A 15,981-nucleotide genomic window follows, 5' to 3' on the forward strand; every position below is an offset into this window, starting at 1 on the left:
GGTCCTGAGTTTCTATGAAGTCCCCTCTCATTAAGGTTGAATTAGGCTCCCCTAACCCTGCAACTTCCAATTTATATACTGACATCCTAACCCCCAGCACCCCAGAATGTGACTTTATTTGGAAACAGGTCATCGCAGATGTATTAAATAGTTAGATGAGGTCCTACTGGAGGGGGGCGGGAATTCAGCATGACTACTGTTCTATAAGAAGAACTCCATGGGAAGGCACAGAAGGAAGATGATATGAAGACCGGGCCACGTCACTGACAGGTCGGGGAACCCTGAGGCGACCAGAGCTAAGCGAGGCACATGGCATGTTCTCATTTACACCCCTCAGAAGGTGTCCCCCAACCTTTGTCTTGGACTTGTAGCCTCCAGGACTGAGATAATACACTTATATCACCAAAGCCACCCAGTTTGTGGGACTTTGTTATGACGGCCCTCACAAATGAACTCATCTCATATCCAGAGTGGTGAATACCCTGCAGTCCAACTGCAGAGAGGATTGCCACGGTCCCCTTGCATTTCAGAAGCGGGCGCCCAGCAATGTCAATCACATCCACCCGGTGTCCCCCAGCACTTCTGGGCCTGAGCAAGGGGTGGGCTTGGAACATTTCCAGGCTGCCTCTTCCCTCCTTTCTGCTTTGGTGACATCTCCCGCATTCTGTGGGTGGAGATAACAGAGAGAGGCAAAGGCTGATGAGGGCTGTAATTGGCATGAGCTGGTCGGTTGGGCGAACACCCTGTGGATGGTGGCCAAGCCCCCAGGAGGGGCCAGGGGACTGAAGTCACCTACATGATTGGGTGCTGTGGCCCCATGCATGGGGAGACATCGCCACCGAGCCATCAGCAGCCTGGTACTTCCCTGCCTATCTGAGTCATGGTGGAGCAGAACCCGCTACTGGGTCCCAGCCAGGAGACACAGCCTCCAGGCGACCAATTTCCTATGACTCCCACTGTTGCTCCTATTATTAGACAGTCTCAGAGTTCTAGGAATGAGATTGAGCATCCGATGAAAGGAAAGAACGCCCATGTGCTGCCATGAATGGGGCTGTCCTGCTGTTCTGTGCCACTGAGGAGAGCAGCCCACATCCCGCCAGCCAGGGGCATCCTGCCCTGGAAATCTTGGGGGGCTTTGGGAGAGATGGGCTCAGCACACAGCCACATCCCCAGTGTGCCCCAAGGCTGGGAGCAGAGCGCATCGCAGTCACCTCCAGGATCTTACCAGGGAGTCCCGATGTATCCGCTCTGCTGCTGATCTACCCTCATGAGCTCTGACCCAACAAAGAGCCCATCTTACTGCATTTATCTGTGGGCTGTGTGTAATAACATCCTCTCACATCAGAAGCCCAGGTTAAAGGGACTCAGGTTCAAATCCTAGCTCTGCAGCTTACTGAATGATCCTAGGCGAGTAACCTCACCTTTCTGAGCCTCAGTGTCTTCACCTGTAAACCGGGGCTTATTGTACATGGGATTGCTTTGTCTGGACAAAACAATGTGAATGCATGTAAGAGGCTTCATGCCATGCTCAAAACTTGAGAAATGTCCAAACAACGGTGGTGGTGGTCATTTTTTTTCTTTTTTTTAAAAAATCAATTCATGGGTGCTTTAGAGCATTTTTTTTGTTTGTCCATAGAGAGATTTTCAAACTGAGTCATCTATGGTTCCTTGGGTTTCCAAAATCCGAGATCACTAAAATGCTGATGTGAGCACCTACATGGCTTCTTCCTTGGCCCTAAGACCAGGAGGTCTGGCCCTGGGCCCAGGGTGTTGTACGAACCTCCTGAGATGACATATGCAGTACAGAGTGTATGTGAAGTTTTCTTCAGAAGTAGGTTCTGGATGTTGTCAGATTTTCCAAGGAGTTCTCTGTCTACAAAGGGATCATCTCTGAGCATGCTCTGAGCAGGTTGTGCCCAAGGGCTGGCAAAAGGGACCCACTGCTTCCTGAGCCCAAGTGCCAAGCTGAAATACATTATCCCTATACTAACAATTGGGCAAAGTATGTACCGTCATTCCCATTTTCCAGATGAGGAAACAGAGGATCGGGGAGCTCAATCTGACAGCCAGACACTAGACTTGGCCACTTGCTTGTTCCATGGCTGGTTGGCACTGGCCTGGGATTTCAGCTCAGGATACTCTGATCCCAAGGCGTGTCCTGTCCTTGGCACTGTGGTGCCTTGGGGAAACCCAATGAGGTACCCCAGCCAGGAAGTGCCCTTGGTCAGAGCCTCCGCTCAAGCTTGACCCCACATACCTCACCAGGCATGGAGGCACCAGAGCCCACAGGACGACGACCCTCAGGTCCACAGAGACTCCATGTTCCTCTCCAAGTGCTCCCCAGGTGCCTGACTTACCCCCTCGTGGGCCCTCTCTCATGCTCTGCTCTGGGCTGCAGCCCCCAGTCAGGCAGCTGTTAAAAGCCTGGGTCCTGGCTGTTGTTCAGCCACTCAGTCATGTCTGACTCTTTGTGACCCCACGGACTGCAGCACTCCAGGCTTCCCTGGCCTTCGCCATGTCCCAGAGTTTGCTCAAACTCATGCCCATTGAGTCGGTGATGCCATACGACCATCTCATCATTTGTCATCCCTTCTCCTCCTGCCCTCAATCTTTCCCAGCATCAGAGTCTTCTCCAATCAGTCGGCCCCTGGAGTCAGGGAGAATGCTGATTCTGCCACTGATCAGCTCTGTGATTGAGTGACTCACCTCATCCCTCTGAGCCTCACTTTTTACGTTTATACAATGAAGCTAAATAGTACCTGCCTCACATGACAGAGTATTCTATTTTTCTTGTACTTTCTCCCAACAAGACCACCCTCTCTTCTTTCTCCATCTCCATCTATTTCCCTCTGAGCACGAATTCAATAAATGTTAGCAACAGTGGCTGCTGTTGTTATGTTATTATCCACGGTGAGTACACCCACATCCACTACTTTCCCCACATTTTAAGCTCCAGGGAGGCAATGATTGTTTATTTCCATGTCCCTAGCACCTACAGTAGTTGCTGGAGCATAATACAGCATCAGGAAATGTTTGCTGCTGAACAATAAACTCAAAGAAAGTCCTGCTTACACCACTGATGGTTAACATCGAACATTCAGAGCCTCAGAGGCACTTCATAAAAGTACAGTTTTCAGGAAGGTTCAGAGAAGTTTTTGACTGAAATATCCCTGCTAGGTTACTGGGGAGAACTGGGAAAAGTTGGGACATGAACTTAACCTTAAGGCTATGTGCAATAGGACCAATTAAACCATCTTATGGCACATGTTTTGATATCTCCATCAACAATGGAATTTTAGGATGAAACAAATACGAATCTTGTTGATATTTCTTATTAATACACTCCTTTTTGTTGTTGTTGTTTAGTCACTAGGTTGTGTCTGTCTATTTTGTGACCTCATGGACTGTAGCCTGCTGCAGGGATTAAAAAGTCATCTACCTTCCATTTTGCTAACTGCAAACCTTTTTGCCCGCCTATGTATCCATACCATCCTTCCAGTTATCCATCCATCCATGCATCCAAATATCCATTCAAACATTCATCTATCGATCTATCCGTCCATCCATCCATTCATATACCCATCTAAGCATTCATCTGTCTGTCCATTTATTTACCCATTCATCCATCTATCCATCCATCCGCTCATACACCTATTAGTACATCTATCAAACTATACACCCATCATTACTGTATTTATCGAACACTTTCCAGCTTCCAGGCATTGTGCCAGACATTGTTGTGACCTATCATTGAATAACCTATGGATCCCACTTTCAAGGAATTTACATTTGAGAGAGAGACAGACAAACAAGTAAACAGGTGCTTTTAATTTGGCATGATACGGGATATGGTGGAGTATGAATGAGAGTCTAAGTGAGGACACAAGACCTAGGAGAGTCCAGCAAGAGTTCCTGCCAGAGGCAATGTCTACACTGAGGCAGGAAGGACCAGTAGGGGATGCTCTGTGGGGAGATGGGCTGTCCAGGCAGAAGGAGCAGCAGGTGCAAAGGTGAGGGCAAGAGGAAATGTGCTGAGCTGGGGGAACAGTAAGTTCTGTCCTGTCCGGATGGACTATGGGAAGTGAAGCTGGGAGGAATGAGAGAGTTGGCAAGAGTCCAGGGCCTTGAGTTGAGCTTGGACTTTGTCCCAAGAAACTGAGAAGCCATGGATGGTTGTAAAGAGGCTTGAGTGAAGGGAGTGGCTTTAGAAACTTCCCTCTCACAGGAAATGGATTCCCTTTTTGAACAGGAATGGCACTTGGGAAGCAAGTCATCAAACTCAGAATGATACGAGAAAGGCTTCTTTCTTCTGAAATTTGCCATCTCCTTTCCCAGAATCATTTTATGCCTGGCTGAAAATCCAGTGATCCTGGCAGGAGGGGAGGTAATGGCTCATTATCTCTCCGTCATTAATATTCTCCCTGAAGAAGCTTCCTTGACCCCCAAGTCCAGGAGAGAATTTCTGTAGAGCTTAATTACGGGCAATGATGCCCTTTGCTCAGTCAATAGTGACGTTCCATTTCCTCCCCTGGCCATGGTGGCGTGTGGGGGCCTGTTGCCAGGTTAGGGGTACCTACTATAGCCAAGGCACAGAGCACGGGATTCAGACTCACTGCCACCTACTGTGCGCCAAGCACTGTGCTGGATCCATGAGAAACCAAACCAGGACTCTGTTTTCTAGAAGCTTATAACCGTATTAGGTAGATAGGACCTGTGTAGAGAATGAATCAGTGATCCACATCCATCAGACAAGAAAAAGGAGAGAAGAAAGGAAAATAGAACTTCAATGTCTCATCTGAAATGGTCATGGAGTCAAAACAACCTACTTGTGGCTGATGATGTAAGAAATGAAAGTGGAAGGCATTTCTTGAAGTTGCCAAGGTAACCAATGTGGGACTGAAAATACTGATAGACTTACATTGGGAGGACAGGGCAGGAACACGCTGATAGATAGGTCTAAGGTCCAGAAATCAGTAAACATCAAGTATATGTGTGGTATTGGGAGATTTGGAGATAACCACAGAAGAAACTGCTAGAAGACATAAGAACGGGAACCCTTGGGAAGCTGACTAAGGGTAGGAAGGGGTGGGACTGGGAGCTACTTCCCAGGGTAAGGCTTTGTCTCCTGTTTTTTTTTTTTTACCATGTGTATGTTCTTAGATAAGAGTTTTGAACATTCAAATGGAGAGAAATCTTGGCTTAAAAGAGTCAGTGGCAAAAGCTACGTGTATGGTGCAGGCAGTTAACACTACTGGCTTTGGAGCAAAGGGTCTCTGGATACAATTAAGAGGGGCTGAGAACTTGGTGGGAAAAAATAATTACATCTTTATGTTATTAACCTTGAACTGAAATTTAGCATTTGCTTTCCTTACAAATACAGGGGAAAAGCCACATTGGTATTATGAGACTTGTGACTTTATCACTGATAGAAAATAGTAGGTATTTTCATATTACCTTACAGCTGTTAACAAATATCCCCAAATATTTATGCTCATCACCTCTTCAATTTTGCAGTGTGTTAGGCTCACAGCTACTCATTTAGTTAATACATAGATAAAGAAACACATGTATTCTCTCATATTTTTTATAAAAATACATTTTTGGTAACTACAGCTCGACAAAATTGGTTCCTTCACAATCCTGTGTGTTATTTTGTATGCATTGAAAAACACTCTTCTGCCAAGGGGTCTGTGGGTTTCGCGAGATGGCCAAAGGGTGTGTGGCATGAGATAGGTTGAGAAGCTTCTTTAGAGACAGGAGAGCAGCTAGGGGTGAAGGCGTTTGATAAACTGGGGGGAGGAGGATGTACCTGTTGAGGGGAGCTGGGACCCAGGCTGATGGAAGGGATGTGCGATGATATAGAGATACGATCTCAGGAACAGCAGCAGCAGAAGCTGCGATTTCTGAGCTCACAAGGTTCTAGACCTTTCTGTCTGACCTTGACAATAACCGTAAGAAGGTTTCTAATTCAATTTCCCTTTCAGAGCCAAGGAAACACAGCTGCAGACATGTTCAGGGGCTTGTCTGAGGTCCCATAGCTGGGAAGTCAGAGAGCTAGAATTCACACCATGATCATCTCATCCCCTGACTTGCTTGTCTCTTCTGCCAAGCATGGTAGAAGGTCTCAGTTAACCGACCAAGAAGCTGAGGATGGAACAAGTCAAGGGAAGCCGAGCCCAGGATCCCAGCATGCCTGGGAAAAGCTGAGCCTCTTTCCTTGCCTGGCTTCCTGCTAATTCCTCTTTCCTGGCACCTCATGGTTCTGGGAGGCTCCAGGAACCTCATGCCAGCTCTCTGGGCATTACCGTCAAGCCCAAACCCTGCAAAATCTGCCTTCAGCCCATCACTCAGACCTTCTGTCTCATTTTAGCTCTTGGAGCCCTCCTGGCATCAAATCTTAACCATAACCTCCTAACCAGGCCTAACTGGAATGCACATTTCTTCATACGACTAGATGTGCCTGAACTGGTATTTCTGAAATTAAGGTCCCCTTGTTGTTCAGTCACTCAGTCGTGTCCGACTCTGCAACCCCATTAACTGCAGCACGCCAGGCTTCCCTGACCTAACTGTCTCCCAGAGTTTGCTCAGACTCAGGTCCATTGAGTCAATGATGCCATCCAACCATCTCATCCTCTGTTGTCCCCTTCTCCACCTGCCCTCAATCTTTCCCAGCATCAGGGTCTTTTCCAATGAGCTGGCTCTTTGCATCAGGTGGCCAAAGTATTGGACAAATTATTGGCCAAAGTATTGGGGTCCCCACGGGGGTTCATAAGACACTCTGATCATTTAGAAGTGTTATCATTTATGTGTAGGACACAACCATTAGCCTTTCCTGGATCTGCTGATGACTGTCTCATCACTAGGAGCTGCCACTTGATTCCAGTGACTGTTCTGTGATGATGGCAGCTGGGCTGAGCTGTCCTGCTTTAATTACTGCACAGGAATGAGAAGGGGCCACTGGCAGGACACAGAAATGATCCTCCCCGTGCCTGGAGAAGGCCACAGGCTGGAACACCATGTTACACAGACAGCGGGCTCTAAGCAGTGTGAGGAGGGGTGGGGGAGGCGGAAAGTCAAGTCCTCACAGGGCCTGGCGGGCAGAGCCTGGGGGACCCCAGAGGGCCTTCTGGCCCATGCATCATGTATGATACTTCTGTTGCAAACAGAACTTCACTCAAGCCATCACTTACACGTTTTGAGCTCAAATCGGACTTGCTTTGTAATTGGGATGGTGTTCAATTTGTGGATTTGCTTTGGTTTTGTGGGAATATAAGCATGAAGAACTCATACCTGCGGTTCTGCGAGTGAGCAATTAAGCAGCATCATAGTCAAAATATGTTATGACAACACGGAGGGAGAGTGTCTGTGAGAACGTGCCCTTGAGAAGTGTGCCATATTTGAAAGGCATGGATCTACATGCCACCTTTTGAATCTTTTTAAACTTTCCCTTTCTTTCTTTATTCTCTATTGAAGTATAGTGGATTTACAATGATGTATTAGTTTCTGATGTACAGCAAAGTGAGTCAGATATATAAGTGTGTCTTTCCCATTATAGGTCATTACAAGGTATTGGTTTCTGTGCTATGTAGTAGGTCCTTGTTGGTTAACTATTATTTTTTAATTAATTTTTATCAGAGTATAGTTGCTTTACAATGTTACGTTGGTTTGTTTTTTCTAATTTATTTTTAATTGAAGGATAATTGCTTTATGTTGGTTTCTGCCAAACATGGTCAACTATTTTACAGACAGTGGTGTGTATCTGTTAATCCCAGACCCTAATTTATCCCTCCCCAACCCCTTTCCCCTTTGGTAACCAAAAATTTGTTCCCTATATCTGTGAGTCTGTTTCTGTTTGGTAAATAGGTTCATTTGTATCATTTCTTTGGATTTCACATACAAGTGATAAAGGATATTTGTCTTTTTCTGTCTGACTTACTTTAGTATGATAATCTCTAGGTCCTTCCATGTTGCTGCAAATGGCATTATTTCATTCTTTTTTTTATTATATGCTATCGTCTTGCAGGCTACACCCTCTGCTCAAATATTGTTGCTCATTTAGAATTAAATTCCAATCCTGCCAATCCCCATGGATAGGCTCTTCACTGCATCCAAATAGTTTGATTTAATCGTTTTCAGCTAGTCTGTGCCAGTTTCCATCCATGGCAGGTAAGGATGGGGGTGCCAATAGCTCAAACCAGCACCTGAAACACCAATCAGTACCCGATGGGTAGCAACCACGACTAATACCAGCATCGTTGCTGGCTCATGGGACTGATGGAAGTGACACCCAATGGCATAAAAACATCCTCTCCTGACATAGCAGTCTTTGCATCTCACAACCTGGCCAAGAGAATACAGGAGAAAATGAGGTAAAGGTGCCAGCCAGAGTAGAGAAACTCCTGGGAAGGAGACATGGGAGGCTCCATGATGACACGGGGAAGAACATTCTGGACTGGAAAACACAGTCTTGAGGGGATGGCCCAGCTCTGTGTGACCTTGGACAATCTACCTAGCCTCTCTGAGCCTTTGGCTGTCAGTATATGAAGGAGGACAAAGGATCGTCCCCGTCTCACCCATTTCACAGAGCAGGTGGGAGGAAGGTCAGGGAAGGGACGTGGAAGGAGGGAAGGAGGCAGTGACAGCGACGTGAAAGGCTACCATTACTATCACTAGAGTGGCAGTGACAAGGCAGAGCCAGAGAGATGCTCACAGAGCCAGTGAGGGAGGGAGAGGGAGGGAGAGACAGGGGAGGAGAGGACCTTCATTGCCTCGACCGTCTGTCCCCTCCCCAGTGCTAACCTGGCACTGTCCTGAGAGATTTCCCTCCCAGCTCCCGCCCTTGTCTGCGTCCCGCTCACACAGGCTCCCTGGGGCTGCCTTGTTTCCTGCTGAGGTCCCAGTTGGGAGGCCAGAGGGTCAGGTCACAGCCCCGCTGGAAGAGGAACCTGGTGGGGACAGAGCATTGGCCACCCAGAGTGGGGATGCCCAAGGCTGGGCCGTGCTAAGCTCAGACCACACAACGGCAGTCTCAGAGCTCAGCACTGACCCTCCGTTCCTCTGAATGTAAGAGAGTCACCACTTCTATCTTCCTGAGAGAACCTGGGGGGCCCCGAGGCTAAGTAGGAAGATCCTTTGGGGGCGTTAGCTAATATGCAGATCTAGTGGGCAGAAGGCAGCTTGTTTCCTGAATCTGTAGGGATTGCTGGCCAATTGCACAACTGGCTTCCTTAAGACTGAATTTGTTTTCTCTGCTTTGGGGTTTGAGTCTTTCAAAATATTTGGTCTTTATTTGAGATAGTTTGTTTTTCTTTGTAAGCAGCAAATGTCTCTGTATAATGCATTGTTCCAGGAGAATCCTGGTGAGCATTTGCGAACCCATTTTTTTCCCCCTAAATTTTCTTGAATAATGAGCCCACTTTGATTTAAACATTTTTATAAGAATTTTTCCTGTTAATTCTAAAGTGATTTTTTAAAAAAGACATTTGGCATGAGTGGGTGTGGGTGAGGAATGTGTCAAAGTTACAGACTCATTCATCCCTAATGAAGTGGAAGGGAAATGGAACCAGAGGAGAAATAGGATAAAAAAAGAAAGCAATAGAATCAAAGGAGAAAAGGAATAGTGTAATAGATGTGTGTGGGCTTTGAATAGGCATCTTGTTACGTGGGTACGTGCTTGAGCTGGAAGAGATACAGGGAGGAGCAGAGCTGGAATCTGGCCAGAGACAGAGTCCTGGGATCTGAAGGTGCTGCCCCCACCTCCCTCTCGGCCTGGGGGCCTCAGTTGCCACGTCTGTCGAATGGGTTGAAGCCACGTTCCCAGGGCTGCTGGGGGTGGGCAGGGAACAAGGAATGAATAGGAAAGTGCAAGCTGTAGGGTGCTGTGCATGCATGAGGTGGCTTGTTATTGGGGTGGGCGGGTGAGGGTTGGACTGAAGGGGATTCAAGACTCTCTCTGGCTCTTAGAATCCAGAATTTGATGAAAACACACAGACACACACTTGCAAGTATAGACCCATGCACACAGATACACAACCCCCTCCCCACACACCCTCTCACTTGCTGGTTCTCACACACCCTCACATGTGCCTGTGTATGTACCACACACAGGCAAGCTCATTCATTACACACCCCCACACGCCCATATACACACCATTCAATACATAGTGTATCCCCCCACCACAACTGCTCACACACACACCCTCACAGGGGCTTCCTCACCACACGCACTCCACACTCTATCACACACATGCCCTTAAACACATTCTTGCACACATACACACCCTCCCATCCACACGTCTACCCACCCCTTCCCACGATCGTCCATACACAGCCCTGCACGCACATTCTCATGCACACATGTGATCTTCAGTTAGACAGTCATTCCTGGCCTGCACGCCACCTCCCTTTCCCAGCTGAGCTCTGGATGAAAAGTGAGGCAGGAGGTGGATGGGCCCCAGGCTGGGCAGCTGGAGTTCATCCCCTGTGGACAGACACTCCAAGATGGAGAGGAGGAGGAGTTGAGTCCTGCCCAGACAGGAGGCCACGTATTCCTCATTCTCAAGGTCAAGGTGACCTTCCTGACTATACTTGCCCAGAAAGGCTCCTTGGAGGTCAAAAGGGTGGGGGTGTCACCTCACAGTAAGTGATGTCAACCTACCCATGACTCTTCGCCAGAATCCATCTTGGCCGAGAGATGTGTGTGCACAGATGGGAGGATCCTGACTTAAACCAAATACGACCTAGGAATCAGGCAAAGCAAGACAACTGGCCAAAGAAAACCAGGAAGAGATGCCCCAAAGAAGTGATTCAAGCTACCACGGGGGAGTGTGACTCTGAGTCCACCCACGTGTCTATCTACACACATGGTACTCTTCCTCCTAATAAACATTTAACTTGCTCCACTACTTTCTGTCTTTGGGAATTCTTTTCTGCAAAGTTGAAGAGCGAGGGCCTTGTCACGGGCTACTGGTCTGGTGACTAGGACTTAGCGCTCACCGCCACTGTCCAACTGCAATCTCTGGCTGGGAACTGAAACCGGCTTCAAGTCGCTGCAGGCTGAGGCCACTCAAGGTCAAAAGCAGAGTAGATCCTCTGTCCTCTCTCCCTGCTGAGCTCACACCTCACAGCCCTGCACCCAGGCCTCGGCGCCCCCACCCCCACCACGCCCAGAAACCGCTCAAAGCTTTCATCTTCTCAACCCCTTGGCCATGTCCCTCTTTCTGTCCCCTGTCCTTGAGGTTTAATGACCCCCCCCACCCCCACCACAAACTGAGTTCCATGAGATTAGGGATCCTTTCTGTCTTACAAACACATCCTCAGAGCCTGGCACATGTAGCCAGAGTTGTGGAAATAGTTGTTGAATAAATGGATGGATGGGATGGACGGATGGTTGGACAAGGGTGTGGTACCTAGGGGAGGAGATGGTCTGCTCAGACCTGGGCTCTGCACTTTTGGAGCAAGGCATGGGGAGACCATGGGGGGCCTGCCCCCTCTCGGTCAGTTCCAGGGCCCTGTTCCCTCCTGGGGCAACTCTGCTCTGCCCACACACATCCCTTCTTTGCCTCCGCCTGAAGGACCCACAGTACTGATGACACTCGGCACCTGACCCTGGCAGCCATTTCTGGCTCACCTCCTGGGACTCCCAGGTCCCTCTGGGACTCGCAGGAAAGAACTGGATTCTGTAGGCTCACAGCACCCTATGACCTGACCCCGCCTCCATCCACAAGCTCCGCCATCTGCAGTGTCCCAGCACTTACCGTGTGTGCCAGGAACTGGGCCACTCGAATCACATGCCAGTCCTACCCACCGTTCCAGGAGGGAGTCCCAGGTAGCATCCACAGCCGAGAGCTGACCAAGCAGAGGCTTCGGGAGGGAAGGAACTGGCCTAGGGCCGTCACCGGCAAGTGGCAGCGCTAGGATTTGAATCCAGGCCCCAGGCTGCTCGAGGCCACGTTTCCCTGACTTCCCACACTGGGTCTGGGGCCCTGTCCTGGGCTCCCCAGCCCTCTGCGCTTCTCCACTGGGCCAGGGCACCCTCCCTGATGATGAGGGAGGCACCCTCCCTCACCTGTCCACTGCCTGCCTCCCCCACCCCACTAGGAAATTCTCAGGGGCGGCACAGGGGGCCACTTTGGTGCCTTGCCCGAGTGTCCTTTGTCCAGCAATGTTATGCACTCCCCAGCTGCTGATCTTTGTTCCCGGAGGACGGCCTTATGTAGCCAAGCCGGTTTGTTGGGGAAAGATGACACCCCTCACCCTAACAGCACCAGTGACTGGCCAACATGGGGATCCTAAAGGCTCACCTCCTTGCCTCAAGGTGGTATCAACTCTGCTGTGCCACTCACGCTCCGGAGCCCTCCTTGGGGTCAGCTGAGCATCTCCAGGCTTGTTAAGCCCCTTCGGCTGCCCTCTCCTGCTTCCCTCACTCTCCCTTTCTAGAAAGCACTCCCTCCACCTGTTAATCCTTATAACCCCAGTGCCAGGATCAAGGCCAGGTGGCAGTATCCCTTACTGAAGGAAGGGGCCATTCCTTCTGCCCTCAGTGCAAAGGCTCTGCTCTGTCAGGCTGTGTTGAGGATCAGTTCTTGGCAGAGGGAAGGAGCGTGGTTTACCATCGTCGCCACTCTAATCCTTGTGCCTTGACCAATACCCGGCCTGGAGTAGGAGCTTAGTGAGTATTTGCTGAGTGAGTGAAGCAATGAATGAATCAAGCAATGACTGCTTCATCTTTCCCCAGCCCCAGTGCCTTCCTTTCTCCAAACCTTTCAGGCCACCTCGCCGTCACCTGCCAGGTATCCTCACCTGTCCGGTAACCTCACCCACCATGTTCACCTTGGCTGGCTTTGACTTCACACCAAAGTGCTTTGCCAGCTGCCCACACACCCCAGGGGTTCACTGAGGGACCTTGCCCCCCTCCCCAAGGGCAGGGGATCAGAGGGAGTCCGGGCTGCTCTGGGCCAGACCCCCACCCGAGATTCACCCAGGCCAGCTCTGCTCTGCTCTGCTCTACTTTTGGACAAAAGTGCTCTGCGGCTGCAAAGACTTGGAAGCTCTTTGCATTTTCTAGCTGCTCCACCGCCCGCTTGAGTAGGGCACATCCTCCCTTTTGTCGCCCCACTCAAATTTTGTTTGCAGATGTTCTGCTCATGTCCCTATCTAGACGGAAACTCCCTAAGGACTCTAGCCTAGAGGTTAAAAGCTCGGGCTCTGAAGTAAGGAAGGCCTGGGGCAGGTTATGAAGCCCCCTCATAGCCTCATTTTTGTTTAGCTATAAAATGAGGAAGTAATAGGGCTGCAATCTGACCTGGGCAAGAATTCAAAAAGATGAATTCTGTATATGCCTGACTTGTGGAAAATAATAAGTGGCACCTTCTAGTATTTATTAATTACCTGAGCAAGTGCCGGAGGCATACCTGGTAGTTAATCATCAAAATGATCACACTTTCCTTTGGAAAAGGAAGTTAAACCACGTGTGTGCGTAAAGCTCACCCTGTTCTGGTCACGACCACTGGGTTCCAATGAAAGTCACTAATTCCAGGTAAACACTGGGGACATTCTAAGTGGCAGCTGCATGGCTAAATGGGGCCCTTATGCCTTGCTGCGAAAGGACCAGAGAAGGGCCCTCGACGTTCTTCTGTTTCTTAAGCACCTGGCTTTCTTCCAGATCCAGGCTTTCTGTGTACAGACAGCAAGGAAAGTTGGAAGAGATGATGATTTCTCATTTCCCAGACTCGCTGGTGTAGCTGCAGTGGTGAGCCCAGCATAGCAGTGCATAGCGGTTGCTCCATAAATATTGTGGGGTGAATGAAGGAATAAAAGGAAGGAATGGATTTGAACTCTACCACGAAATGTCACCACCAAGTTTAGGGGTCTATCAATCAATACTTTTGAGTGAATGAATGAATTCTAGGTTTACTCTCACAGTGCCAGTTCTGAGCCCAGGTTGTAGCCTGGAGGAGGCCTGTGATAAATATTTATGGAGGAAATGAACTAGATCCAGTACTTCCCAGAAAGCAGCTGAGCTTCAGCTGTGGTCGCCCCCACCCCCTTTCCCGCTTGCCCCAGGCCCACAGACGACGTTCCAGGGACCGAGCCTTCAGATTCCAACCACCAGCCTGGCTTGGCCTCAGCCCAGTGGGAATGGCATCTGGGATACAGACCAAGTTCAGGGCCTGGAGTACACAACTGGGACCTAGCTGGCTCACCAGGGAGCTCGTGGGTGCTCCCCTTGGGAAACACTGCCCCCTAACCTCCATGATGGACTGACTGGCAAGAGCAGATGCAACGACCCAGGGACACTGCCAAGGAGCCCCCCGTCTGCACAGCACTGGCATCAATACAACCACACACACACACAGATGGGGACGTGTAGCTGTGCCCTGCTGGCCACAGGGCTCCCTGCCCACGGCCCGTCCTTCCTCCCGAGCCCATGTGTCGGCGCCAACCATGTGTTGGAGCCACTGTCCAGAACGGGCTCCAGTGATCCACACAGGTGATCCTCCTCAGCTCCTAAACTCACCCCATGTGGCGCAAGCACGTGGACACGCACCTGGCATCGCTCCATCCCCCCAGGGCCCGCCATCCTGTTCCAAACACACCTTGCCTCTGCCCCAAGCTGGCGGCGGCCGCAGACCACCCAGTGGTACCACCAAGAGCCAACGCCGTCTGTCACCAGGGATCTGGTTCATGGATAATAGCACAGCTCTCAGCCAGGAACTAGGACCCACAGTTCAAACCATGGGCCCTGGGACAAGTCTCCGCATGGCTGGGAGGTACTGAGCTGGGCCTCTCTCTGACCGCCCCCCTGGTCTGTGCCATGGGTTGGCAGCTGTCCCCTCCTTTGCCACTATTGCAACTGACTCCCCACTGGGTACCAGGGGGTAGCTCGGACCCTGCAGAAGCCTCAGAGGTCCTAGGCCAGGGCCCTACTTGCCCCCAGCCATGCACCGAACCATCGGCACTCTGAAACCAGAGGACTCCCCCTGAGCTCTGGCCTGGGGAGGAAGCAGCCCCCCAAGTCAGCTTCCTGCAGGGGTCTCATGCCGGGCAAGCAAATGGAGCCACCCCACAACACAAGCTGGTGGGCTGGAGGAAGATGCGTGGCCTTGGGTGCCCAGATGGGCGGGCACAAAGAGCCACTTCTTCCAGGGTGACAAGAAAAGAGCTGGGACCCTAAAGCCTCCCTCTGGGCTGACTGGCTCTTTGTTCATCCCTCAGGTCCCCTTCAGCCACAGGCCAGGGGCAGCCCCTGCAGCTGACGATCCAGGCTGGCATTTGGTCCCCACAGGTCAGGCCAAAGCAACGGGGGTCAGGGATGGAAAGGCCTGAGATGCGCCAGGAGAGCAGAGACCACGGTGAGCCCCCACCCCCCGCCCTACCACGGCCCAGCTGGGCTCGCCAGCCCCGCTGGCCTGGGAGCGGGGCCCCCAGCCTGGGTACTCACTGGCTCTGGCGAGGCCTCCTCCTGGCGTGATGGCAGGCGCCCCTCTCAGGCCGTGCTCCCCATCTGGAGAGGCCGGCGGCACTAATCAGCCGCCTGGCGTGGCGTGAGCCTTGTGGCTGGGGCTTAATTGACACCAGGTGGCCCCTCCCCAGGGGCAGGCTGGGAGGCGGCTCTGCCGGGGCCAGGGGGTCAAAGCTGGGGCAAGGGGGGCTGCACCCAGGCCCAGCCGGTTCAGGCCTCCCCTGGAGAGACTGGGGCAGTCAGGCAGCCTCTGGCCACCCCTCCCCTCCTCTCCTGCTGGCGGCCTCCATCACACACCCAGCCTGGCTTCCCTAGGCTCTGACCTTTCTTTCATTTCAGAGGCAGCTGTGGCAGTGACAGCCTCTGCCTAGGAGGAGGGTGGCTCAGGTTTCCCCCCAGCTGGCCGGGGGCAGCCGCGAGTGTGTGCGCTGGGTCTGCAGTGGCCAGGCTGGGCCCGCAGGGTCCTGAGGAGGGCCACCCACTGCAATCACAAAGGATCCCCAACCATCTTTTATTGA

The 15,981-nt window shown here is 51.0% G+C and overlaps 1 protein-coding gene across 1 annotated transcript in view; it reads right to left on the bottom strand.

The window, feature by feature from the left end:
• NOS1 (nitric oxide synthase 1) overlaps positions 1 to 15,769 on the bottom strand; it is a 197,042-nt gene extending 181,273 nt beyond the window's left edge. The window contains 1 exon segment of the mRNA XM_043901783.1: positions 15,443 to 15,769. The gene's annotated coding sequence lies outside the window, so the exon portion shown is untranslated.
• Between the last annotated feature and the right edge of the window lie 212 nt (positions 15,770 to 15,981).

This window comes from Cervus elaphus, chromosome 5 (genome assembly GCF_910594005.1).
Source record: "Cervus elaphus chromosome 5, mCerEla1.1, whole genome shotgun sequence".
In the NCBI taxonomy this organism is placed as follows: domain Eukaryota; kingdom Metazoa; phylum Chordata; class Mammalia; order Artiodactyla; family Cervidae; genus Cervus; species Cervus elaphus.